General features: G+C 40.9%; 1 protein-coding gene across 6 annotated transcripts in view; it reads left to right on the top strand.

Moving 5' to 3' along the window:
- The window catches only part of GALNTL6 (polypeptide N-acetylgalactosaminyltransferase-like 6), a 1214871-nt gene that overhangs the window by 1036782 nt on the left and 152022 nt on the right, over positions 1-26067 (top strand). The gene's annotated exons all lie outside the window — the stretch shown is intronic.

Below are 26067 nucleotides of genomic sequence, written 5' to 3'. Positions count from 1 at the left end.
CAGGTGTGGCCATAAAAAGAAAAAGAAATAAAATGGATTAAGACCTAATCTTGAGAGCAGATACACTATAAAACTCCTAGACGAAAACATATGCAGAACTCTGACATAAATTGCAGTAGTATCTTTTTTGATCCACCTCCTAGAGTAATGAAAATAAAAACAAAAATGAACAAATGGGACCTAACTGAACTTTAAACCTTTTGCACAGCAAAGGAAACAATTAACAAAATGAAAAGACAACCCACAGAATGTGAGAAAATATCTGCAAATGAAGCAACCAATACAGGATTAATCTCCAAAATATACACATTTCATGCTGGTGAATATAAAAAAAAAATCAAAAAATGGTCAGACATTTCACCAAAGACGGCATACAGATGGCCCCAAAACATATAAAAATATATTCAACATCGCTAATTATTAGAGAAATGCAAGTCAAAACTATAATGAGGTATCACCTCACACTGGTCAGAACAACTATCATCAAAAAGTCTATAAATCATAAATGCTGGAGAGAGTGTGGAGAAAATGGAACTGTTGGTAGGAATGTAAATTGGTGCAACCACTATGGAGGACAGTATAGAGGTTCCTTAAAAAACAAAAAATAGAACTCCCATATGACCCAGTAATCCCACTCCTGGGCATTTTCTGGAGAAAACTATAATTCAAAAAGATAAATGCACTCCAATATTCATTGCAGAACTACTTACAAGAGCCAAGACATGGAAGCAACCTAGATGTCCATCAACAGAGGAATGGATAAAGAAGATGTGGTACATATATACAAAGGAATACCACTCAGCCATTAAAAGAATGAAATAATGCCATTTAAAACAACAGGGAGGGACCTAGGGATTACCATATTAAGTGAAGTAAATAAGACAAAGACAAATACCATATGAGATCACTAATATGTGAAGTCTAATAAAAATGATACAAAAGAACTATCCACAAAACAGAAACAGACTCACAGATTTGAAGTCAAATTTAGGATTACCAAAGGGGAAACAATGGTGGGAGAGGGATAAATTAGGAGGTTGGGATTATCATATACACACTACCATATATAAAATCAATAAGTAAAAAGGACCTCCTGTACAGCACAGGAAAACTACTCCGTACTGTGTGGTGGCCTATGTGGGAAAAGAATCTAAAAGAGAATGGGTATAGGGAGTTCCTGTCATGGCTCAGTGGTTAAAGAATCCGACTAGGAACCATGAGGTTGTGGGTTCAATCCCTGGCCTCGCTCAGTGGGTTAAGGATCCGGTGTTGCTGTGAGCCGCAGTGTAGGTTGCAGATGCGGCTCGGATCCCAAGATGCTGTGGCTCTGGTGTAGGCCAGCGGCTACAGCTCCGACTCGACCCCTAGCCTGGGAACCTCCGTGTGCCACGGGTGTGGCCCTAGAAAAGGCAAAATAAAAATAAAAAATAAAAGAGAATGGATATATATGTCTGTGTATAACTAATTCACTTTGCTGTATACCTGACACTAATACAACATTGTCAGTCAACTATACTCCAATAATTTTTTTTTAAAAAAAGTATTTCCCTACATATATAGAGAAGACATTCCACAAACATCTTTTGGGTGGTAAATCTATGAAAGAATAGAGGAAAATAGGGGGAAAAAAACACATTTTCAGCTTGGAGCAAATGTCTTTGCCCACACTGCCAATAAAAAGGAGCAACAATTTACTCAATGTGAAATCTAACTCTTCTGCCTGTTCTACTCCAACTCCCTACGATAAAGATAATTCTAAGAAAATTGCTGGATTAATAACAGGCAGAGAAACAGAAAGGAGGAAAGGACAGTCCCCTGGGAGAATAATCCATCCTCAAATAGCTGACAACTCTTTGTGCAGTTTACTAACTCAGAATAACAAGAAACACTTTTTCACCCTCTATAGTTTAATCCTCTTCTACCCGCAGCAGGTGGAAGTTCCCAGGCTAGGGGTCCAATCCGAGTTGTAGCTACCGGCCTATGCCACAGCCACAGCAATGCAGGATCCAAGCCACAACCTACACCACAGCTCACGGCAACCCTGGATCCTTAACCCACTGATCAAGGCCAGGGATCAAACCCACAACCTCATGGCTCCTAGTTGGATTCGTTTCCACTGCACCATGACGGGAACTCCTATCAGCCCTCTTCTTGATGCTGTAGTTTTAAATGGATTCTGAGGCCAATGTTGACACTGGAATTGAGTCAAGGACAGCCTATCTTAGGACATCTGTACTTCACCTACTTTTGAAAGACATGCCCCCCAAATAGGAGCTCCATCCAGTAGACTTGTGTTAGTGTGTGTTTGCACAGCATGGAAACACTCTTCCTATCTTTGAAAACCTCCAGGTGGAGCATAAGGGGCCTCTGAGGGGATGTGGTGCAAACCCTGAGCTCTGCCCCTTCCCCCACCTTCCAGGCTGGATCTGTGATCCAGTTGAGGTCAGTCAGGGACTTTGAATCTTAAAAGAACAGATCTGGTGCTCAGGAACAAAGACATTCACTGTTTCAGCAGCAGTGGAGTGGAGTCAGGGGGCAGCAACACGGCAGCAAGTGTCCAACCACGGTGATGTGTCCCCAGGTTGTGCTTTTCAGTCTGTTCCTGGGGGGATGTGGGTCTTGGCCTTGACTGCAGTCTCTTGTTTCTCACTGGCTTTTACACCTGCACAATTCTGCAAGCCACCTGGGTCCTTCTAACAAAACTCCTTCTCTGTTTAAGACAGAGTGGTTTCTTTCGTTGCCACCAAAGTCCCTGGTCTATAAGGAGAATAAAATACAATTTTTTTAAAGTGGAGTTTCAGGAGTTCCCATTGTGGCTCAGTGGGTTAAGAACTGACTAGTATCCATGAGGATGTAGGTTCAATCCCTGGCCTCACTCCATGAGTTAAGGATCTGGCATTGCAGTGAGCTGTCATGCAGGTTGAAGATGTCGCTTGGATCCTGTGTTGCTGTGGCTGTGCTGTAGGCTGGCAGCTGCAGCTCCAATTTGACCCCTAGCCTGGGAACTTCCATATGCTGTGGGTGAGAACCTAAAAAGAAAAAAACAGAATGTAATTTTCTGGGACATGAATTATTTTCTTTTTTTAATTCGGGGCATTCTATTAGCATCTATGTTCTACTTTCTCCCAGCACATTTATTTTTTGGATAATGATTTTTATTTTTTTCCATTATAGCTGGTTTACAGTGTTCTGTCAATTTTCTATGGTACAGTATGGTGACCCAGTTAAACATACATGTATACATTCTTTTTTCTCACATTGTCAGGCTCCATCATAAGTGACTAGACAGTTTCCAGTGCTACACAGCAGGATCTCATTGCTAATCCATTCCAAAGGCAATAGTCTGCATCTATTAACCCCAAGCTCCCAATCCATTCCACTCCCTCCCCCTCCCCCTTGGCAACCACAAGTCTATTCTCCAAGTCCATGATTTTCTTTTCTGTGGAAAGGTACATTTGTGCTGTACCTATGATATAAGTGATATCATATAATATTTGTCTTTCTCTTTCTGACTTACTTTACTCAGTATGAGAGTCTCTAGTTCCATCCATGTTGCTGCAAATGGCATTATGTCATTCTTTTTTATGGCTTGGTAGTATTCCATTGTGTATATATACCACATCTTCTGAATCCAATCATCTGTTGATGGACATTTGGGTTGTTTCCATGTCTTAGATATTGAGAATAGTGCTACAATGAACATGCAGGTGCATGTTCTTTTTTAAGGAAAGTTTTGTCCGGATATATTCCCAAGAGTGGGATTGCTGGGTCATATGGTAGTTCTATGTATAGTTTTCTAAGGTACCTCCATACTGTTCTCCATAGTGGCTATACCAGTTTACATTCCCACCAACAGTGCATGAGGGTTCCCTTTTCTCCACAGCCCCTCCAGCATTTGTTATTTGTGGACTTAATGATGGCCATTCTGACTGGTGTGAGGTGGTATCTCATGGTAGTTTTGATGTACATTTCTCTAATAATCAGTGATGTTGAGCATTTTTTCATGTGCTTGTTGGCCATCTGTATATCTTCCTTGGAAAAATGTCTATTCAGGCAAGTCTCCCAGCACACTTGAATCTTTCTGTATGTACACTGTAATCAATCTAGCTAGCAGCATGTAAATAACATATTTGTTAGTTGAGATGAAAATAAGAAATCCCAGGGTTGTCTCAGTCTTTTAAAAGTCAACCAAAGCTGTTTGCTAAGCACACCCCTCTCGTACCAGGTTCTCTGTCATGAACATGTCCCACAGAAGTGGACTCTAGTGCTGGCACCAGTGCCGGTCCCAAGAGCGGTGGACCTCTGCCCTTTTCACAGCTCACTCTTGCTGGAAATACTGTCAGTTCCTTGAGGTTGGGTGCATTACTTTGCTGCAAACTCTTGGTATTTTTACTGAAGTATAGTTGACTTAACAATATTGTATTGGCTTCAAGGGTACAACAGTCATTCTCTATTCCTATAGGTTATACTCCATTGAAAGTTATTACAAAAGAGTGGTTGTGCTGCACAATATGTCCTTGTTGCTCATTTATTTTATACATAGTATTTTGTATGTCTTAGTCCCCTACCCCTATCTTGCCCCTCTCCCCACTGGTAACCACTATTTTGTTCTCTGTATCTGTGCATCTGCTTCTCTTCTATTATATACATTCATTTATTTTTTTAGATTCCATATAAAGTGATAAAATACAGCATTTGTCTTTCTCCATCTGATTTATTTCACTAAGTATAATATCCTCTGTGTCCATCCATGTTGTTACAAATGACAGAATTTCATTCTTTTCATGGCTGAGTAGCATTCCATTTTATATATATATATATATATATATATATATATATATATATATACACATATATATATATATAATCTCTAGTTCCATCTATGTCACTGTGAATGGCATTATTTCATTCTTTTTTAAGGCTGAGTAATATTTCATTGTGTATATATACCACATCTCTTTATCCATTCATCTGTCAATGGACCCTTAAGTTGCTTGTATGTCTTAGCTATTGTAGATAATACTTCTACGGACATTGCAGTGCATATATATTTTTGAATTAGTGTTTTCATTTTCTTCAGATATATGCATTTTCAAATACAAAAATTAGACACAGTTTAGAAATTGTTCGCTTTTTCTCACAGCACATGCCTCCATGCTTACAATGCTTTCCTTTGATCAGTGTCTGTATCTCTTATAGTCACCAAAGACTCTACTAGAAGCCTCTTTATGCTTTTGAAAAATACTCTTTGCCAGCTATGTTATAATAAAAAGTAGTCACTAAATTTGGGATGTAGAGAAATATACAGGTAATCATGCTAATATATCATCCGTTGAAATAACTCAATGGGGAAGCGAGGGGAGAATCTCAAATTACATGATCCAATGAGAGAATCTGTAAATAAATGGAGAAAAACAACTATTTTGAATTTGTTTCATTATACCTGATATAAAAAAAAAAAAACAGCTGGAGAGTTCCCATCATGGCGCAGTGGAAACGAATCTGACTAGTAACTATGAGGTTGCAGGTTCGATCCCTCACTTCACTCAGTGGGTTAAGGATCCAGCATTGCCGTGAGCTGTGGTGTAGGTCCCAGACATGGCTTGGATCCTATGTTGCTGCAGCTGTGGTATAGCCTGGCAGCTGTAGCTCCAACTGAACCCCTAGCTTGGGAACCTGCATATGCTGCAAGTGTGACCCTAAAAAGCAAAAAAAAAAAAAAAAAAAAAAAAAATTTAAAAAAACAACTGGCTTTTTCATTTGGAGGTTGTTATTATTGCAGATGGTTCTAAGGGCCATAGAATTCTTCATAAAGAGAATTTTGCAGATTAAAGTTCATTTGTACTTTGATTAAAAAGGTGAAAGTGCAGGGAGGTGGAAAGTCTGCCACATGCACCATTTGGGAGAGGATCCAAGTTCACCTGTCTGAGCTGACATGCAGGGCTAGTGCAGTCATGGCCAGAGTGACCATGCCATGTATTTCATGCAGGATGTAAATGGTGACGAATCAACCACACCCTACAGTCACTAATCTAATTCTCAGACGGTATTAAATTTACATAATGCCAGTGACAGTAGAGAATCCTATATTATTATGCCTGCAGGGTCTGATAACCACTGTGACCTTCTGCTAAGAATTTAATTTAAATAAAAACTCTCTTATGTTCATAAGATTAAACGATAAGCAATTGTAGAGTCATAGGAACATAGAGGAATTAAGACCGTAGGGTGTGTGTGTGTGTGTGTGTGTGTGATATCTGAGATATTAGTTATTTCAGTCCAATTTTTTGAAGATGGCATGGCCTGGTAGATTTTCATCATTGTCAAAGATGTTTCTGGACTGCTGAATTGATGGGCCTCCAGCCAGTATAGGAGCTATTACTGATGTGCCCAGTGGAAGTTTTAGCAGCCTAGCTAGTCCTGAAAATACAATACCTGTTTCAAAATGTTGAATTACCTTTCAGGCAAAGAGAGAATGGTCTAAATATCAGAAAATGTAAAACTTCTAACCAAAGAAAAATTACTCTTTTCTTTTTTAAAATAGAAAAGATAGTTCCTTGACATATAGCAAAAGATCCATTTGGATAAGACCTGGAAAACAAAGATTCTTTCCATATAAACAATGGCAATTTTCAAAAAGATTTTAAACAAAGAACATAATATTGACAGTCAAATTTTGAAAGACTAGTTGTCTTACCCTTCACAGGTATGAGTATAATTTGAGTGCCAGAATCAGAGGCAAATGCTTTAAAATACTTTCAGATTTTTTAATATTCTCAGCACTAAAAACAAACATATTCCCAATAAGTGAACTATATAAACAATGTATGCATTAAATCTAAAATCATCAGAGCAAATATTTCTATTTGTTTTCTACAATGCTCCCATTTCTGAAGGAATGAAAGTAGTGTGAATAGTGTATTTATCCTAAAATTTTGATTGACTATTTTAAAGTGCTTCTTTATTCTTAATTAGATGGTCACCATGTGAAAAGTCTCTAAACAGTTAATTCAAATTCTTCTTCAAGCTTCGAAGAATTTTCAAATCCATCAATTGAATCCATACGTATAAGGTATAATTTACTGCCTTATTTAAATTTTATGAATTTGAATGTTTTTATACTAAACTTTCCCCTAAAAGCCAAAAGGGAAAAAGCTATTCTCAGGCATCAAGGCTTATGAGCATTTAGCATCTCTTCCCCAACTGCCCTGAACCAAGCAGCCATGTGAAGTAAGCCAGCCCACATCACTCTCTTCTACTATCTGCTAGTCCTTGCTGTGAATCTTCATTTCATCACACATCCATTCATTGGCTTAGTTGTGCAGTAAGATTTATCAAGCAGCTACAATGCACTGAGCACTATTTTATATACTTGGGAGGCAAGGAGGAATTAAACCACAGTGCCTGCATATACACAATGGAATACTACTCAGCCATAAAAAGAAAGAAATAACACCATTGATAGCAACATGGATGACACTAGAGATTCTTATACTAAGTAAAGCCAGAAAGAGAAAGACAAATACCATATGATATCGCTTATATGTGGAATCTAAAATACGGCACAAATGAACCTATCTATAAAACAGAAACAGACTCACAGACATAGAAAGCAGATTTGTGGTTGTCAAAAAGGAAGGGGCAGGAATGGATTGGGAATTTGGGGTTTGCAGATGTAAGCTACAACATATAGAATGGATAAACAACAAGGTCCTATTGTACAGCACAGGGAGTTATATTTGGTGTCCTACAATAATCATAATGGAAAAGAATATTTTAAAAGAATATATATATATGTACATATATGTATGATTGAATCACTTTGCTATATAGCAGAAATTAACATTATAAATCCACAATACTTCAATAAATTTAAAAAAAAAAACAGTACTTGCCCTCGAGCAGCTTAGAGTCCATTAAAGAGATCAATAAACGCCAAAGCATATGAGAATGGCAGATTACACAGAAATACAGATGTTTTTTAGTAGTACAAATATAACCATCTCAGTGCCTGGCAAATAGTATTCAAAAGATGGAGATGGGCGCTGCCCAGTCCCCCTTGACAGGAGAGCATGCTGCTCCAGCTGCTAAAAGGGCTGTGAGTGGACAACCCCATCTGACCTCCCTACAGGGATGGACCAACACCCCTGCTCAAGGCGCTCTCTTCCCATGACAGCTGCATCCAATGACTGATTGAAGGTGAGATTCTTGGTGCCCATGCCCTGCTGCCTGTGGGGCCGGCTGCCCTATAGGCTTGCTTGCCAACAGTTCTTTCTCTCTTCAGCCCAGCTGCCCCCACCTCCCTTCCACAGGACTGATTCCAAGGGTGCCTCCTAAAACAGACCTGCTGCCAGAATCTGCTTCCTGGAGAACCCATTGGCAACACTGCTTGAATGAGTTTTAAAAATGAACATTGTTCCCATGGGATCCGGAAGTCCCACTCCTGGGCATATATCTGGAAAAGATGAAAACTAATTTAAAAAGATGTATGCACCCAATGTTCATAGCAGCACTATTCACAATAGCTAAGACATGGAAACATCTAAATGTCCATTGACAGAGGAATGGATAAAGAAGATGTGGAACATACATATGTATATTCAGCCATAAAAAGAGCAAAATAATGCCATTTGCAGCAACATGGATGCAACTAAATATTCTCATACTAAGTGAAGTAAGTCAAAGACAAATACCATATTTTATTGCTTATGTGTGGAATATTAGAAGTGATATAAATAAACTTATTTACAAAACAGAAGTAGACTCGCAGACATAGAAAACAAATTTATGGTTACCAAATGGGAAAGGTGGGGGGGGATAAATTAGGAGTTTGGGATTAATATATACACACTACTATATATAAACAGACAAAAAGCTAAGACCTACTGTACAGCACAATAAACTATATTCAGTGTCTTAAAATAACTTATAATGGAGAAGAATCTGAAAAAGAATATATACATAATACATATAACTGAATGCATATATATATATATATATATATACTGAATCACTCTGCTGTACACCTGAAACTAACACATGTAAATCAACTATACTTCAATTAAAAAATAAAAACAACAATGAACCACGGCCCTAGCTTTCTTGCACTGGATGTGGACCTTGACAATACGTACTGGAGACCTCTGCATTAGAAAGAATAATAATAGCAAAGACCAACCTAGGACTCACCCTATGCCAAGCATAGGTTCAAGAGACCTACACCCATCAGCTCATGAATCCTCATAATAACTCTACAGCTCTGTCCTGCTCCCTTTCAGCTGATGGGTGACAACAGGAAGGACAGGACATCCATCACTCAAGTGCCTGCACCTACTGAAGCGTCCCCAGGCGGTACAGCCCCAAGCCTGGTCTCCTGACCACTCTCAGACCCCACTTCTCCAAACTTCTAGTGTCCTAAGTTTCACAGAGTCATTAGTAACTACAGTGGAATTACACAACAGAACTACTTTTAGACAACAAATAATACCTGCCATTCATGAGCCTGGACCACCTGCCAGCACTGCTGCAGGCCCTTGACGACTTTAAAGTAGGTTCCTACCTTCCCTGTGAGTTGGGCCAGGCTTGGGAGCCCTGTTTTACTAATAAGAAGGCGAGTTCACAAAGATCATGTGACTTTCTTAAATCAGATCTCACAAGCAGCACAGAAGTCCTCAAGTGGAGTATTCTGTCTTCAAAACAAATGATCTCTGACTTAAGTTAGCCATTTAGATTTATTTAACTAAATCTATGAACCAATCCTTGCCTAAAATGGGCTAAAGTCACCATCTCCTATATACATCATTTTTAGTTAAACCATGCTCTGCAAACACGGAAAAAGGCAGACCCCTCCGTCCATTAGCACAGCTTCAGCTATGGTCGGGGACCTTCTCTCACAAACCCAGAGAACTTGAACAGACCCGTGCTTTTAGGCCCTCACCCCCATGGTGTATGAGAACTTCTACCCAAAAGAACGAGGGATCATATTCTTCAGTTTTAAGCCTACATGCTATGAATGAACCACGTTATGTGTTTGATTCTACTTTTAGGGTATACATGCAAATTCCAAAAAAAAAAAAAAAAAACCAATTCACAGTGTATAATAAGATGATGTCCTATTCTGCTCTCTAAAGATAAATTTAATTTCTAAGAGACCACCGAGGCTTTGGGCCCATGAATAATGGATTAAATCAAGATTAATTTTAGTAATGCCAGTCTCTCCTGAGGCCAAGATAAGGGATTCGGGTGGGGATGGGGGTAAGAAGATTTCCTTTACATCATTTTTCTTCATAAGAGGTGGAATTACATGAAGTTGTCACCTCAGGAAGTAGAGGGTTGTAAATTCCTCCTGACCAAAGTGGGGAAAATGACCTCTGACTCATTTCGCTGTAACCAAAATGGGCTGTGAAGAAAGGAGAAGGGCTCTGACCATGGCAGGCAGTGCCAGCTTTTTGGCGACAGGCACAGACAGACAGGGAATAAGGACCTTCACAGACTCACTCCTGGACCCAGGAAACACATTCGCTCTTGTCTCTATTTCTTTTTTGCTGCCTGACAATGGCAGCCAAGGGCGAGCTCATCCTCTGGGAATGGGTTCAAAAGTAAATGACTGAGATCTTGGTTCCAGGTGCCCTGTGGCTGACACCCCTCTTCTCCATCCCAAGCCCCTGGAGGCCATGTTATTTCCACTTTATTACTTTTTCTCTCCAAGGGCAAGTTCAAGTCCAGAAAAAATGCCATTATCGATAGAGGTTCTTGATGATGGGCCCAAACATGTGCCCCCTCACCCCTCCACCTGCACTTGGCCTCTCCAGCCCTGCCCCTTGCTGGATACCGGCCCTTTTGTGTGCCTAGAAGGAGCTTCTGTAAAGCTGCTGCTTCCAGAAGAGGCTTCTGGAAGGTTCATCACGAACAAGCTCTGATGAACAGGGACAGAGCCCGAAAAGCATTGCTTCTCAGTCCATTTACTCTGCTTCCAACAGGACAGCTAACAGCTCCAAGTGCTAAGGGAAGAAGAGCCACAAAATGCTTGCTTCTCCCCCCAATCCTGCTCTCCAAGGAGCCAGGTTCACCCTCCTCTGCGATCTGATGGTGTGAAAACAGCAGGCATTCACCTTTCTCAGGAGAGTCACAACCAAAAATCACGTTACAGCACCCTTGCTTTTCAAAGACTCCAATAAAAATCACGGAATTCATCCCAAAAGAAGGGACAAATGTTCTCAAAGTAACTCCAAATGATGCAATTCAACAGCCACTTTAAAATAATGGTTGGCAGCTCGAATTCAAAAGAGACATAGGACAGAAAAGAAATGCTTAGACTCTACAAAAGCAGGTCTCGGTTCCTTCACATCTGGCACCTTGAGCCACATGATGTGACTCTCTGCTGGGTGAAGGCACAAATTCCATGGGGGGAGAAAGGGAAAGGCATTGAAAGAGCTGAAACTCAAAATCATTTCTGCCTATTTTTGTCCTACTGTTATTGAGTCTAAGCCTGCAACTGCTCGCTGCACAGCAGGCCAGTAAATGGACAATGAGGTGTTGGGGCAAGGAATAGCAGTTGTTTCAGAAAGTCAGCAAACCAAGAAGACAGTGGACTCACGTGGAACATGAGTCTCATGTTTCTTTGGGAAGAACCGTCTTCCCCAAGTTAGAACCCAGCCCTCTTTTATTAAAAGGGGAGAGGGTGTGGTTGGTGGTTGCAAACTGCTGGGTGTCGGAATCCTTTATTTTTACAGCTGTCTGCATAGTTCTGGTCACAGTGTTCCTGCAAACCTCCAACAAGACAAATGCTATTCTCAGATTTACATCCAGGAGAGAAATGCTAGGTCATATGGTCGTTCTATTTTTAGTTTTTGAGAAACCTCAGGGGATTAAACCTGCATCCTCATGGATACTAGTTGGGTTTATAACCCACTGAGCCACAATGGGAACTCCAAGTTAAAATTAATTTTTCCTGGGTTATCCTAAATCCACTTTCTTAATATGTTTAAGATGAGACAGTCTCCTCTCTTTTATCAGATAAAATGGGGTCTGTGTGGGTGTCAGTGTATGAGAATTAACATTCTTTTAGATAAGAAGTTAATTGACCAAACACTATTTAAATTAAAAAGATGACCAATGTGGCAAGGTTCTCACTGTAGCTAACGCAGGTCAGTGATGTGAGCATCATAAATGGAACTTTATTGCTAGTTTATCATTAGATTCACCAGAGATTTATTAACCTCTGAGAAAATTTACAAGTTTTGAATAAAAGCAAAGCAAAAGAATAACGTCTTCCATCATAGAAGGTAAAATTTGAAGCAAAGATAAAAAATATTTATTCACATGCACCTAAGAGTCAAATGTTTGTTAAAAGATCAGATTTCCTGGGCCCCAGAGGTAAGAATCCAATAGGTCTCAAGAAAGTTCCAGAAAGGTTTTTTGGCTGTGCTATTCTCATGGACACAGCTCCCCAACCACACTTGAAAATCCATTGGTTGGGCTGTTTCCAGATAAAGTCCAGTTTGGAATTTGCAATATGAGACAGGCGAGGGAGTTTCCATCATGGCTCAGTGGAAATGAATCGGACTAGCAACCATGAAGACGCAGGTTTGATCCCTGGCCTCGGTCAATGGGTTAAGAATCTTGCATTGCTGTGAGCTGTGGTGTAGATCACAGAAGAAGCTCAGATCCCATGTGGCCATGGCTGTGGCGTAGACCGGCAGCTACAGCTCCAATTTGACCCTGAGCCTGGGAACTTCCACACACCACGGATGTGGCCCTAAAAAGATCAAAAAGAGAGAGAGAGAGAGAGACAGGTGACCCTCCCTAATATTGCCTTTGAGTAGGAACATTATTAGCAGTAATATATAATTAAGTTCTGCCTACAAAAATCATTGAGAGTGATAGTAAATTAGTGGATAATAGTTTGACTGGCTTTTAAATTGTTGCTTCCTCATCACCTCTTACTATTTGTAGCTACTATAAAACCTCATTAACAGGAATTTCTGTGGACTGAAGTGAACCTCTAAACTATGAAAAAATGACTCGTGGAAGCACTAAGGTTTTTTTGCCATCAGCTTAGCCAATGGTTTGTTGTGATGTTAATTTTCAGTAGAAGGGAGACGGGCAAGTTCACATATTACCTGCAGAAATGTAAATTTCTGTAATGTTTCCATCATTTTAGAAAATTTGGAAACTTGTACTAAAAGTTTTCAAAAAACTTAGGCTCAGCAATACATGTTCTATCCTAATGAAAAATGCATGCAAAGAACTAGAAAACAAATATATTTATAATAGTGAAAACTAGGGATAGTCTAAATGTCCACAAATAGGGAATAATTTATAATTTATTATTCTATGCATTTTTTAAAATAGCTAGTTTAAAATAATATGGAAAAATGCTCTTCATGGACAGTTAATTCTTTAGAATCATCTTAAATTGACTAAGGTATTACTTCCCAATTAGGTTAACCAAAAAAGAAAAAAAAAAAAAAAAAAGCAGCTGCAGCTCCAATTTGACCCCTCGCCTGGAACCTCCATATACCATAGGTGCGGCCCTAAAAAGACACACAAAAAAAAAAAGACAAAAAAAAGCACATACAAAAAGAGATCAGAAAGAAATACACCAAGGTATTAAAAACAATTATCTTTAAAAGGTGAGACTGTAAATAATTGGCATTTGTTTGTTTTATACATTTTTGAGTTTTCACAGTGGAAAAAGTGCCTTTTATAATTTTATAAGTAATTTTGTTTAAAAAGAAAGATATTATTTCTTTTTAATGCAACATAAGCCACAATTACAGATTTACTCCTGAGTGCACTAAAAAAAAGAAGCGAATCGTGCTGTATAGCACTGGGAACTATATCTAGTCACTTACGATGGAGCATGATAATGTGAGAAAAAAGAATGTATATATGTATGTATGCCGGGGTCACCTTGCTGTACCGTAGAAAATTGGCAGGACACTGTAAACCAGCTATAATGGAAAAAATTAAAATCATTTAAAATTTTAAAAATATATTTAAAAAAAAGAAAAGAAAACAGTGCTTCTTGATTTTTGATGTCTCACAATATGGAAGCGGAGCCAGAGAGAGGACACTCCAGGGAGAAGCCACAGTCTCCTTGTTCCCTGACCTCAGAAGGGGCATTCCACCTCTGCCACATGTATCCACTCAGCGACTAGTGTCACTCAAGGGCAGGGGGTCACACAGCAGCATGATCACAAGGACATGGATGCTGGGAGGCTGCCGACCAGAGGGCCTCAGCATGAAGTCCTAGGACTGATGGGAAAAAGATGCTCTCTTCTCCCAATCAGAAGACCTGGGCAGTGACCCCCAAAGGGTCTTCAATTGTGCATATAAAGGGTCATCGGTTACAAAAGCTCAAACTCCCCTCGTGTCCCTCCCAGGGACCCCTGACCCCCAGGGTCAACACTGGAGGAGCTGCTGCCCAGAAGAGGGCATCTTGCCTGGTATCCCCATCTGGAACCTGGAATACACTTTCCTAGAGGGGAAAAAAATATTTTATAATATTTTATAAACAGTTTATATTTTCCCAGGCCCACCACTAGAAGCCTATTTAACACAAACCTTAAAACTCTAACAATAATGTGATCCTTAGAAAATATAATACTGCTATGTCAACAACACCAAGTCAGATAATATTATAATTATTCTATGGAAAAATGCGTTTTGAGTTCTAAACAACTGACTTACAAGCAGACATTAGGAACATTACCAACCTATTATCTGTCCTCTGTGCACACAGAGAAGGGGTGGTCGAATGTCTTTTAGAGTAATTTCAAAGATAAATGCCCAAATTCTGAAACCTATAAAATAATTAGACAACTGTCATTATAATGCGCAAATAGCATTAGTCGACAGTAACAGCAATGGATATTTTCCTGTGCTCTGGAAAACAAAAACGAGGCCATCCTATAGAGTGAATTTCAGTTTGTTGTTTTAATAACATTTGTCATGTAAAACTACTAGCCTGGTAGCCTAAGCAGAACTCTGTACTGGACTTTTCATTTATTAAGAAGTATTACTATTATCATTGCTAATCTACAGATCAATATCACACAATGTATTTGCCAATAATGTGCCATACACACTGGGGACTCGGTAACTGATGAAGGAGTTTCCTGGTGGCCCAGCAGTTAAGGATCTGGCATGGTCACTGCTATGGCTCAGATTCGATCCTCGACCTGGGAACTTCCACATGCTATGGGCATGGCCAAAAAAAAATTTTTTTAACTAATGAAAAGGAAATTTTGAATCTTAACATTTCTGATGAATCCAAACGCATGTATACTTCTGACTGCACCAGTTTTTAGCGGTTGATGCTGTTTATATAACCATCACCTTAGTATGATGATATTTTTCTGTCCCATAATATATTGATCTTTTTTTCTTTTACTCTCTTTCTCTCTCTTTTCTTATTGCTTCTGGGCTTATATTTCTGATAATTATCTACTGAAAAAATTTCCATAAATATGAGTTACAACCACCTTTTGACTCATTGGCATGGAAGGGCAATAACAAAGGTGTTAACATTTCCTTTTCCTAGAGATTTAAAGCAGCCACTTGACCTCTAGCAACCATGAACCAAGCTTGATTTTAGAGGTTTGTCACTTCAAGGGTGAACGTGGTCTTGCATTTCCCTTGAGGAATTTATTTGAGATAAATATCTCGGGTTTGTTTGAGTTCTTACTTGGCCTCGAATGTATATTTTCCTTTTTTTCCCCTCTTTGAATCTAGCAATACATTCTATTCCATTCTAGAACTAGAGTGAATGCTCTAAAAGTTAAATATTTAGATGCTACTATTTCTCCCAGCCCAGGAAGATACAGCCAAGATATATTCACAAATGAGAAGGGTATGTACTCAATTTTTGGTGAACAAAGATTAATTCACTATGTGTGTGTGCGTGTGTGTTTGTCTATATCTTCATTATAATTATTCCAAGTACTTGCCTTTGCTGAGGCACTTAATCCTACTTGAACTGTTTAAATTGCTGTGTTATCCCCAGAGATTGTGATGAATGGATTTTTTTCAGCAAAGATTTACTGAGTTCATCCAAAGTATTAGGAATTGGGGGAGCAAATGAGACTGTCTCTGCTCTTTTGCGTTTTCAGTCTAAGGAAGAAGATGGGCATTAACTTGATTTCACATAAATATCTCTGTATATTCCCTCACTCTGGTTAAGAATACAGGGACATAGGTAGAAATCAATTTCCAAACTCTCAAAGCATGGAAGACCTCTGAGCTTCCAGGGAAAAAGCATGACTGGGGAATCTGGAATTAGGTTTCCATATTGTCCAGCCTTCTTCCTCCACCCGCCACTCAAGGCTCAGCCTGAGAGACCCCTTAACTATGGACCCCTCACCCTCTCCCTCGGCAATTGTATCAAGTGTGTCTAGTGGCTTTAATTATCATGTATATGAAGGTGATGCCCATATTTATGTCTTAGCTCAAATTTCTTCTTTGGACCCGCTTTCTTTTGGTGAGATTGATGTATCCTACTGCTGTTAGGCTTCTTCTCTTGGGACAGCTTTATGTCATCTCCGTACGTACGACCTGTGTGTCTGGTCTGCATGACCCTGGTGGCGCTATCCTCCTGTGCTGCTCCAGTTCCTAAATAAGATACCACGTGTCTGCAAGCCTTTCAGGTCTGAGCTTCAGTGTCAGTTACCAGGACTGCCCTACTTCAATCCCATTCTCAGCCATCACTTCCCTCTTTCATAGTACCTTGTGTTTTCTTTTCATTGTACTTGCTACACGTTATAACCATCTGTGTGGATATTAATGTTTTAATATAACATGTGAATACTGCTGTAGCCCCAAGAGTTATCCTATTGCCATTACTATAGCCCCAACAGCTCTTAGAATCCATACTCAAGAAAAATGTTAAGAGGATGAATGAATAGCATTGGATTCAGACACTGCTGAGAGGAAGGGGCAGGTTGTCAGCTTCCTGCGTCCCCTTGGCAAGTCTAAGGGCTCATTTGGGGTCATGACAGAGTCCTACACAACCAAGGGGGCTTAGGGGGACAGCTGGGAATTGGGACACGGAACAGTGCATGTTGTGAGGGTTATTGTGAAGTTTCTTCAAATGTGTCCACTCTGTAAACTTCTCTGGGCTGGTCCTTTCTAAGAGGCCAGCATCCCAGGAAGGACTGAGCTATGAGGTTTCTTCTCCAGCTTCCAACAGAAACTGTTGTGAGGAGCCCCCCGTGCTGCTTCCCTCCCCAGAGAGGCTACTGGAAGATGGAGCGTGGTTGCCACCACTGACCGGAGCACAGCTGTGAGATTTTCCTTCACCAGGTGCTTCTGAGAGCCGTCAGAAATGGGAATCTCCATCATGAGAAAGGCCACCAAGCGCCCCAGCTGCCGTCACCAAGGGACACCCCTCCCCGCCCCCAGCAGAGACATGCTGCTGAGCACCATCTCTCCTGCAAGCAGCTCCCAGGTGTAAATATTACAAAGTGAGAACCACGGAGCCACAAAGACCCCATGTCCTCTCTGCTCTCATGGACATTTTAGCATCGCCCTGAAGGACGAGATCCGAGTGCTTTCCGTGACACTGCTTTCCAAAAAAAATAATATTAACTGATGAAGATCAAGAGCCAGAAACCCTGAGCAAGAGCTCATGTTTATCTTAGCGATGTTAACAAGCAACTCAGAATCACAACTGAAAGCGCCCCTCAGAAAATCATGAAATTTCTCATTCGAAATGAGAGAAAACATTTTTAATAGGTTAAATAGTCTCTGAGCATTAGTCCCATAAATGTAAGTAGAACTCTGTCTTGCTCACCATGTAGAAAATGTTGAATGAGTGAATGGGAGAATAATAGGTGAAGGGCAAATGGATGGTTTCCACTTATCCTAAAATATATTCAATAAGAAGGGAACCCATGATTTATTTTAAGTAAACCTAAATCAAATCGAGGTATTGAACAAGGCACATACACTGATCATATGTAACACTTGTTCCCCCAAACAAAAAATACTTTCTAGGTTTCCATGGTTTTATATAGTAAGACAGTAATTTTTCTTGTTTTCAGTCTGTACACAAAACCTAGAGATGAATGGCAGAGGTTTTATAAAGCTGTGGAAGTTATACTTTTGATAATAAATCATTAAAAATTTAAAGAGAAATAAATTAGGTGCATCATAGGACGGCTTAGAATGTGATGGGGAGAAGAGACGCAGATACCAGCCCAGGTTACTTAGAATCTTTAAGGGCTTGGCCAAAAACACTTAACTCCTCGCTGGAATGTTGCCACTTCCTAAGGCCTTTCTTCTTTGTACTGTGGGAGAGCATCCTGTAGGGGAAAATGGGGTTAATCTGAGTTGATGGGTTATGTTTGGGGATTTTTATTGATGAAAAAGGGAAATCCTTAACGCTTAGAAGGTAAAAAAAATCCTATGAAGGAAAATCCTATGAAGGACAGGACTAGAGTGTCAGACAGAAGCTAAAACCACCCTCTTAACCCTCATGTCACCTTCCTGTGAGTCACCCTTGAATCTTTAAGATATTCGAGGAATATTTAAGATCCCTGCTCTTTCAGCATGACCTTCAAGAAGAGAGAATAACAATTGACGTCAGGGAAATACGACTGAATTAGAGGCTCAGAAGCTTTCGGTTTGACTCAAATGCACACAGAGAAATTGTATAACATGCAGTCTGTAAAACCAGATATAACTATAGATCGTGCCTAACAAAGGTTTCCAGGAACTACAGAGTAGTGACAATTTTACTTAAAATCTTTCAGTGTATAATGCAACCTAGTGTCACAATGACCCACAAATAAAGATGTGAGTTTCAGATAATCCGTTAAGTCCAGGATCACATGTATACCATAGTTGGGCAGGCACACTGTCTCTGCAGCAGTGGGGTAGTTGAGAACACAGAGAAAATGAAGGGAAGGTGGACAATGACAGAGCTGTAGGATCAGACACACATTGGGGACCAATGGTCTAGTTTAGTGTCCAAAGGACAAGGCACATTCTGATTTGACTCACACCCTCTTCGGTCTCCAAAGGGACTTGCTTGTCAGGGCAGGTAAGGAAAGAGGGCTGGCTCACAGCTTCATGAGTTTTAACTCATTCTGACATTTAATGCAAGACAGTGTTCAAATGACATGGTTCTGGAGGTTCTGCCTGGTTAGACCAGGACAACAGCCAACAGGCAGTAAGAGTGCAAAGAGCACATAGGCCACCAAGGGGAAAAGATGGCAAAAGCCATAGCACAGTGTCCAGGCTCAGGAACTGGTGGGCATCTTCAAGTTTATCCATGTTGGAGAGACTGAAGCTTAGAGATTTGTCTCTTTTTTGTATTTTTTTTTAATTTTTATTATTAACTTAACAATATTTATTACAAGCTTAATTATCTTTTTTAATAGTTGAATTACAATATTGTATTAGTTTCAGGTGTACAGCAAAGTGAATCAGTCACACATATAAATATATCCATTCTTTTTTCCCATGTAGGTTATTATAAACTATTGAGCAGGTATTCCTGTGCTGTACAGTAGGTTCTTGTTAATCATCTATTTTATATAAGTCTTGAAACTACATTTTTAGAGCATATTGATTAAAGTGATCTTTATGGACTGAATGTTTGTGTCCTCCCAAAATTCATCCTGAAATCCTAACCTCTAATGTTGTAGTATAGGGAGTGGGAGCATCAGGCAGGTAATTAGGTCATGAGGATGCAGCCCTCAGGAATGGGATTAGTGCTTTCATTAAAAAAAGGCATAAAGGAGTTCCCACTGTGACTCAGCAAGTTAAGGACCCAACATAGTCTCTATGAAGGATGAGGGTTTGATCCCTGGCCTCTCTCAGTGGTTTAAGGATCCAGCATTACCACAAGCCAAGGCATAGGTTGCAGATACTGCTCAGATCTGGTGTTGCTGTAGCTGTGATATATGCTGGCAGCTGCAGCTCCAATTCAACCCCTAGCCCAGGAACTTCCATATGCTATGGGTATGTCCATAAAAAAAAAAAAAAAAGAAAGAAAGAAAGAAAGAAAGAAAGAAAGAAAGAAAGAAAGAAAGAAAGAAAGAAAGAAAGAAAGAAAGGAAAAAAAGAGGCACAAGAGCTTGCTCTTGCTTCCTCCTGTCCACCATGCATGGACATAGCAAGAAGACAACAATCTACAAGCCAGCAAGCAGGTCCTTACCAGACAAGAGATCTGCCAGCACCTTGACATTAGACTCCCCAGCCTCCAGAACTAAGAGAAATCAATGTTGGTTGTCTAAGCCACCGCGTCCGTGATAATTTTTTAGAGCAGCCCAAACTGACAAAGATAGAAATCCTAGTAGCTTCTGTGATAGATAAACCCTGAAACCTCCCGGCCTCAGCACAATTGAGTATTTTTTTCACTCTAATTACAATCCAGTATTTGAGAGATTTGCATGTGATAGGGATTCTGAAACGTAGGGTGCAGATTTCTTCCATCCTGAGATGCCATCTGTGTGGCCTCAGAGCACATGCTTCTGGTGGCAGAGGCACAGAAGATGTGGCAGATCACATGGAAAAATTTGCAGGCAGGGGCCTGAAAAAATATCACTTCCACCCACATTCCATTGACTTGAATTAGTCAAGGGCTTTGATGGAGCATGGTGGGGGGGGGGGGGGCAGGGGAGGGTGGTGCCTGGATGTACAGGCCCCATCTGAGAAGCCACTTTGCAGCAATAACTCTTCAGCAGGAGAGGAGAACACACATCCTTGGTGAGCAGCTAATGGCCTTTACAACACTGTTTACTCAGATTGCCTGTTTATCTCAGGCAAGGGAGCCTTGACAATGAGAAAGTAATGAATCATACAGATAGCAGAGGAAAGCAAAAACAGTTTCTGGAACAGGAAAGGACACACAGATTCATTTATGGAGGACTAACATAGATTTCTCTGGGCCAGGGTGGCTTTTCATGAGGACATGGTGTTGCAGTCTATTTATTTGGTTGGATTAAACCCATGTCCCTGACAGAGAAACTGAATCAAAGGAAGAAAATAATGATTACCCAGGTTGGGCCTCTCATATGGGTGTGTGGTGATAAGCTCTGCTTTCAAGAATGGTCTTGGAGAAAATCACGTTAAGAAAGAAATAGAATAAAGAGAGAACGTTAATATTTATTGGGTAATGGCTTCAAGTTAAGCACTAGTCTCGGTGTATGAGTTCTCTATTGCTACATAACAAGATTTCCATAAGCTCAGCTGCTTTAAAGAGCACACTTCTTCTCTCAGCATTTCTGTGGATCAGGAGGCCAAGTATGGCTTCACTGGACCCCTGCATAGGGTCTCACGAGGCTGCAGTAAAAGTGTAGGCTGGAGATGCACTCTCATCTCAGGCTCAAATGACACATGATCCACCTGCAAACTCACCTGAGCTTTTGGAAGAATTCAGCTCCTTGCTACTGTAGGACATAGGGCCTCAGCTCTTGCTGGATGTTGGCTGGAGGCCACCAGCAGTCCCTTGCCATGTGGGACTCCCCAACAGGGCCATTGCTCTCTGAAGACTGGCAAGAGAGGGAGAAATTCCAGCAAGGCAGAGGGCACTATAACACAACCTTATAATCATGTATATCCATCATCCTTACAGCATTCTCTTAGAAACAAAGTCACTGATTGTTACAGAATCAGTGTTTGAGTCCCTGCAAAACTCATACAGTGAAGTGCCAATCCCCCTGGGATGGTGTTGGAAGTGGAGCCTTTGGAGGATGCTTAGGTTTAGATGAGGGCAAGAGGGGAGGCCCTCATGAAGAGATCAGCATCCTTGGAAGAAGAGGAAGAGGGACCAAAACTCACTGGCAACCCACCCTCTCTCTGCCATGTGAAGGCACAGCAAGAAGGCAGCTGTGTGTGAGCCAGGAAGAGAGCCCTCACCAGAGACTAATATGACTCAGTGATCAGCTGAGATCATTGATATGGGACCGCCTGGCCTCTAGAACCATGAGAAATTAATATCTGTCCTTAAGCCACGAGGTTTATCATAGTTTGTCACAGCACCTAAGAAGACTGATACATGGATCCTGCCTGGGTGTAGACCAGGGGCAGGCAGCAGTCCTGGGGCCCTCTTCACACTCTGTCTCCACCCTGGCAATCTTGTCAGGGGGTGGTTACCCCCGGTTTACTGAAGGGAGATCTCAGTAAAGGTCTAGAGAAGTCAATCTATAGTCATACAGTTTGTAATTAATAAAACAGAGATTAAAAATCTGCTCTGGTTGAGCCCAACAGCCATCACATCACCCCACCGTATGGCACAACTATCTAGGATTCCACCTCTACCTCCTGTTTTTAATTTCCTGATCATCCTGAGTGTCCAGAGCTCTCCTGCTGATCCCTGCAAATCTTTGTATGACTGATCACAGTCGAATATCTTTTCTCCCAGGATAGCCCCTTGTGTTTGCTTGAACGTCCCCAAGCACCCACTCCCTCATGTTATTGCCCAATATTAGGACCTTACAAAGTGACTAACTAGCTAACATATAAGTCAAATTATGCTGGTAACTTATCACCTACCACTCAGGTTAGATAGTTGTATTGTGACAAGACATGACAAGAAAGACTATCTGCCAGATTTATATTCCTCGTATAATGTTTACATTTTTGCCTTATGGAAACCTGCTTTCCCAAGTAGACCCTGCCAAGTGGCCTGTAGATCACTGGCAGAGAAATTTAACCTCTTTACAAAAAGAGAGGAGAGATTCAATGGCCTCTAACATGCTCTCCAGCTCTATGTTTTCATGCTTTGTTTAAAAACTAAATTTCCTCAGTCAACTCCAAAACTGTCAGCCTGACATTCAAGAACCTACATAATCTGCCCTGAATTGTCCTTTCCAAGTATATTCACTACAAAATCTTATATGTCAGTGGAGCTTTCCTACACAAATATACCGTATGATTCCTCCCAACATGTGTGGCCTCTTCCTCAATGGTCCCACCTTTCTTGAGGCCAAGAGCAAGCTTCCCAACTCCAGGATGCCTCCCTACCCACCTTAGGGCCTGTCCCACTCTAATTAAGGTTCGTCTGTGCACATGGATGACCCTTGGATCATCTAAGTTTCCTACGAATATCCCTAAATGAATTTTAAAGCCTTTTAAACACAGGAAATAATTTCTGCACCTTTGTATCTCTCAGAGAAAGGTAATTATAAATACTGAGAAATCAAAAAAAAAAACTTCACTGAGTAAATATAACCCCAGAGGATTAGAATGAATGATAAATTTAGTCAACGTGTGGGTTCAAGGGGAAGACTGGGGGCCTTAGACATCCTCATAGATGAAGTGTTGCCTCGTGCTATGGACTCTCCTAACAGAGGCTCCTTCTGCATCCCACACGCATCACCTCAGAAGACCCCAAATTTCCCCCAACACTCAGCCTGCTCCTTTCAGTGGGAATGTCTTTCCCTGTTCTATAGCCACTTATAAAAACCTTTCCAAAACAAAAAACAAAAACAAAAAAAAAACTTTCCCAGTATCCAAAGCCAAACTAAACTTCTTCTCCTATGAAAAATCCCCTCACTGTCCTAGTTTGGAATTAACTTCTCTCTCCTCACTCTTGCTTTCTTACTTTCTCTGTCCATCCTTTATGGTATTGAATTATAGCTTGCTGTATTGCCTCTCTAAGTCACCGCAGTGAGTTGCAAGCTCTTTGAGAATGGGAACTGCTCATTTCATGTTTTTCTCTTATATCTTTCAGAATATCAGGATAGACCCTGCAGCAGTAGGTGCTAAAATAATATTTATTAAATTAGCTTGGGAAAGACAGCCCAGCAAATCTAACCGGCCTTTACGCTAAAGGAGACTGATGCCTGACTATGGTCTCTCCTAGAAACAGAATTTAAAAGAAACCACCTTCTAAATCAGAGCCAAACTATGTTTCATTTCAAACAAATAGCAGATGAGCCAATCGGAAGGGCATAATGATGCAGCGGAAAGCCAGCTCAGATTCTGAGGACTTTCGGGGGAGGGGGGGAGCAGGGAAAAGCAAACACACAAGGACTGATTTTACAAATGATTTCCCTAAAATATAGGTCACATTCCATGAGTGATGCTTAAGATTGTCTAAGTGGTAGAGATCCACACTCATTATTTTTAATATTTTGTATTTACTTTAACTTGTATTAGAAAAAAATACAGAGTCATGGCAAGGGTAGTTTTGCTTAAGATGAAGCTTAATTAAAGCTTAACATTTAAAGCAAATAGGTCAATCATAGTTCAAATAATGTGGGGTAGAATAAAAGGTGTGAGATGACTACAGGCGATGGCAGCTGAAGAAACAGTGACTGGTCCCTTGTTCTAATTAGAGTCAGGTCATGAATCTCATTGGAACCCTGATTCCTCAGTTCTACTATCTGACCTCAGGCCACTTCCTAAAGGCCCCCGGATACAAACCATAAATCTTTCTCAAGGGTTTTCAGCCCTGGGGCATTTGCTTTTTAAAAGAAGACATCACATCACTAGTCAAATGAACACAATTTCTACCACTGTCCCTGAATTTCCTCCACTTACACTTTTCATTTCATGCAGCTCTGCTTTCCAAAGCCCCTGCCTCGTGCTGCCCCCTGCAGTTGGGTGATTATGCTGCTTTCTTCCTGCTAAAAGGTCTGTCTTCTTCCAGAGAGGCCTGGCTCTGGACTTGCAGCAAACTTCCCTCTGTCTGCAGTGCCCTCACGAATCCTCAGCTTGTTTTCCACCTCGGTCCCTGGTGGCCCAGGTCCTGGGTAGTGTTCCCTCCCAGCGGCCCAGCAGTAGGCTCCACGCCACCCACTGGCCAAGGACAGTTGCACTCTCTCTCAGGGGGCTGAAGTTTCTAAAACCACACTCTACTTGGCATCATTGACTGCAAACTGCTTCATCTCCTGCCTTGTTATCCCCACTTACTGTCAAATTTCTAATCAATGTATTTGGTTTTTCCTGCTGAGTCTTAAGTAAACGATTACATGCGATCCTTTTTCTGAGCCCTTGACCATCTCTGACTTTGTTGCTTTATTCTTTGAGTGATTAGACCAGCTCCAACATAGCTCCGAACTGACAGATCCTTTTGGCGAAATGGGAGCTAAAAATGGGGTGAGACAATGGAACCAGCTGTTTCGATAAAACACAAAGACCATACCTCCCCATCAATATTCAAATTGTTTAAAATAGCCCATTACACAGGTTCTTATTTTCCAATCTCCTCACTCTTTTTGTCTTCTATAGACATGCTTTTAAAGGAGGCAGAAAAAGATGATCCAAATGCAAGACATCAAAAGTTACGAACTTCATTGCAAGGCAGGACCATGATTGTTATTGTTCTCTTCCTAAGAACAGCAAAAAACTCTTTGCTGATAAAACACGAAGGCTCATGGGCCCTTGTTTCTCCTCCTCGCTCTGCCTGGCTTTGCAACAGCTTCAAGTTGAGAGCAGGCAGAACAGAGGGACAGGAAAGCTTCCAACCTCATCAGTTTTTAGCTCTTTTATTCTTTCTGGTGAAGTGGATTCCAGTGTTTTTTGGTCAAAGTCTATTTTTGAGAAACCACTTTCACAGCTTTTACAAGAAGATGTGACTGTGCCTGTGGTGCAGGGAAGGAGGATCTAATTTCATTCCAGTTAAGTGCCTGACTCCCCGTCACCCTCCATAAAAGCCTAACGTGGGTACATTATGAGTCTTTAATAAATAGGAAGGATGTGGGTTGTGGGGCATTTTAGCAGAAACCAAATTACTTTGGGCCACACATCTGCCTCTTCAGTTCATCCTATTTGCCACCGTTTCACAACCTAATTACAGGATTTTCTGGAAATTGCTGTCCGGCGGTAACTGGATGACCTGCTTTATGGAGCAGAAGCCTGTACCACTGGCTTCGGTCTTCATCGCTGCCACCGTGTAATTGCATTGGACTTCCGTGTTAATCCCCGCAGGCGGGAAGTAAATGAAATATTATAATTACCTTGTATTCCCGTTTCCCCCTGAAGCCGGGATTAGGGCATCATGTGCCCAAAGGAGAGAAAGGGGGTGGGAAACGGCTTTTAGGGTATTGCTGGGGGTCTGATCAAGGGGAAGGAGTCCGCCCCATCCCCCAGTCTTTTGGCTGCACACAAGCC

Source organism: Sus scrofa, chromosome 14 (assembly GCF_000003025.6).
Source record: "Sus scrofa isolate TJ Tabasco breed Duroc chromosome 14, Sscrofa11.1, whole genome shotgun sequence".
NCBI lineage: Eukaryota > Metazoa > Chordata > Mammalia > Artiodactyla > Suidae > Sus > Sus scrofa.
This window is presented reverse-complemented; position numbering and strand designations above follow the sequence as displayed.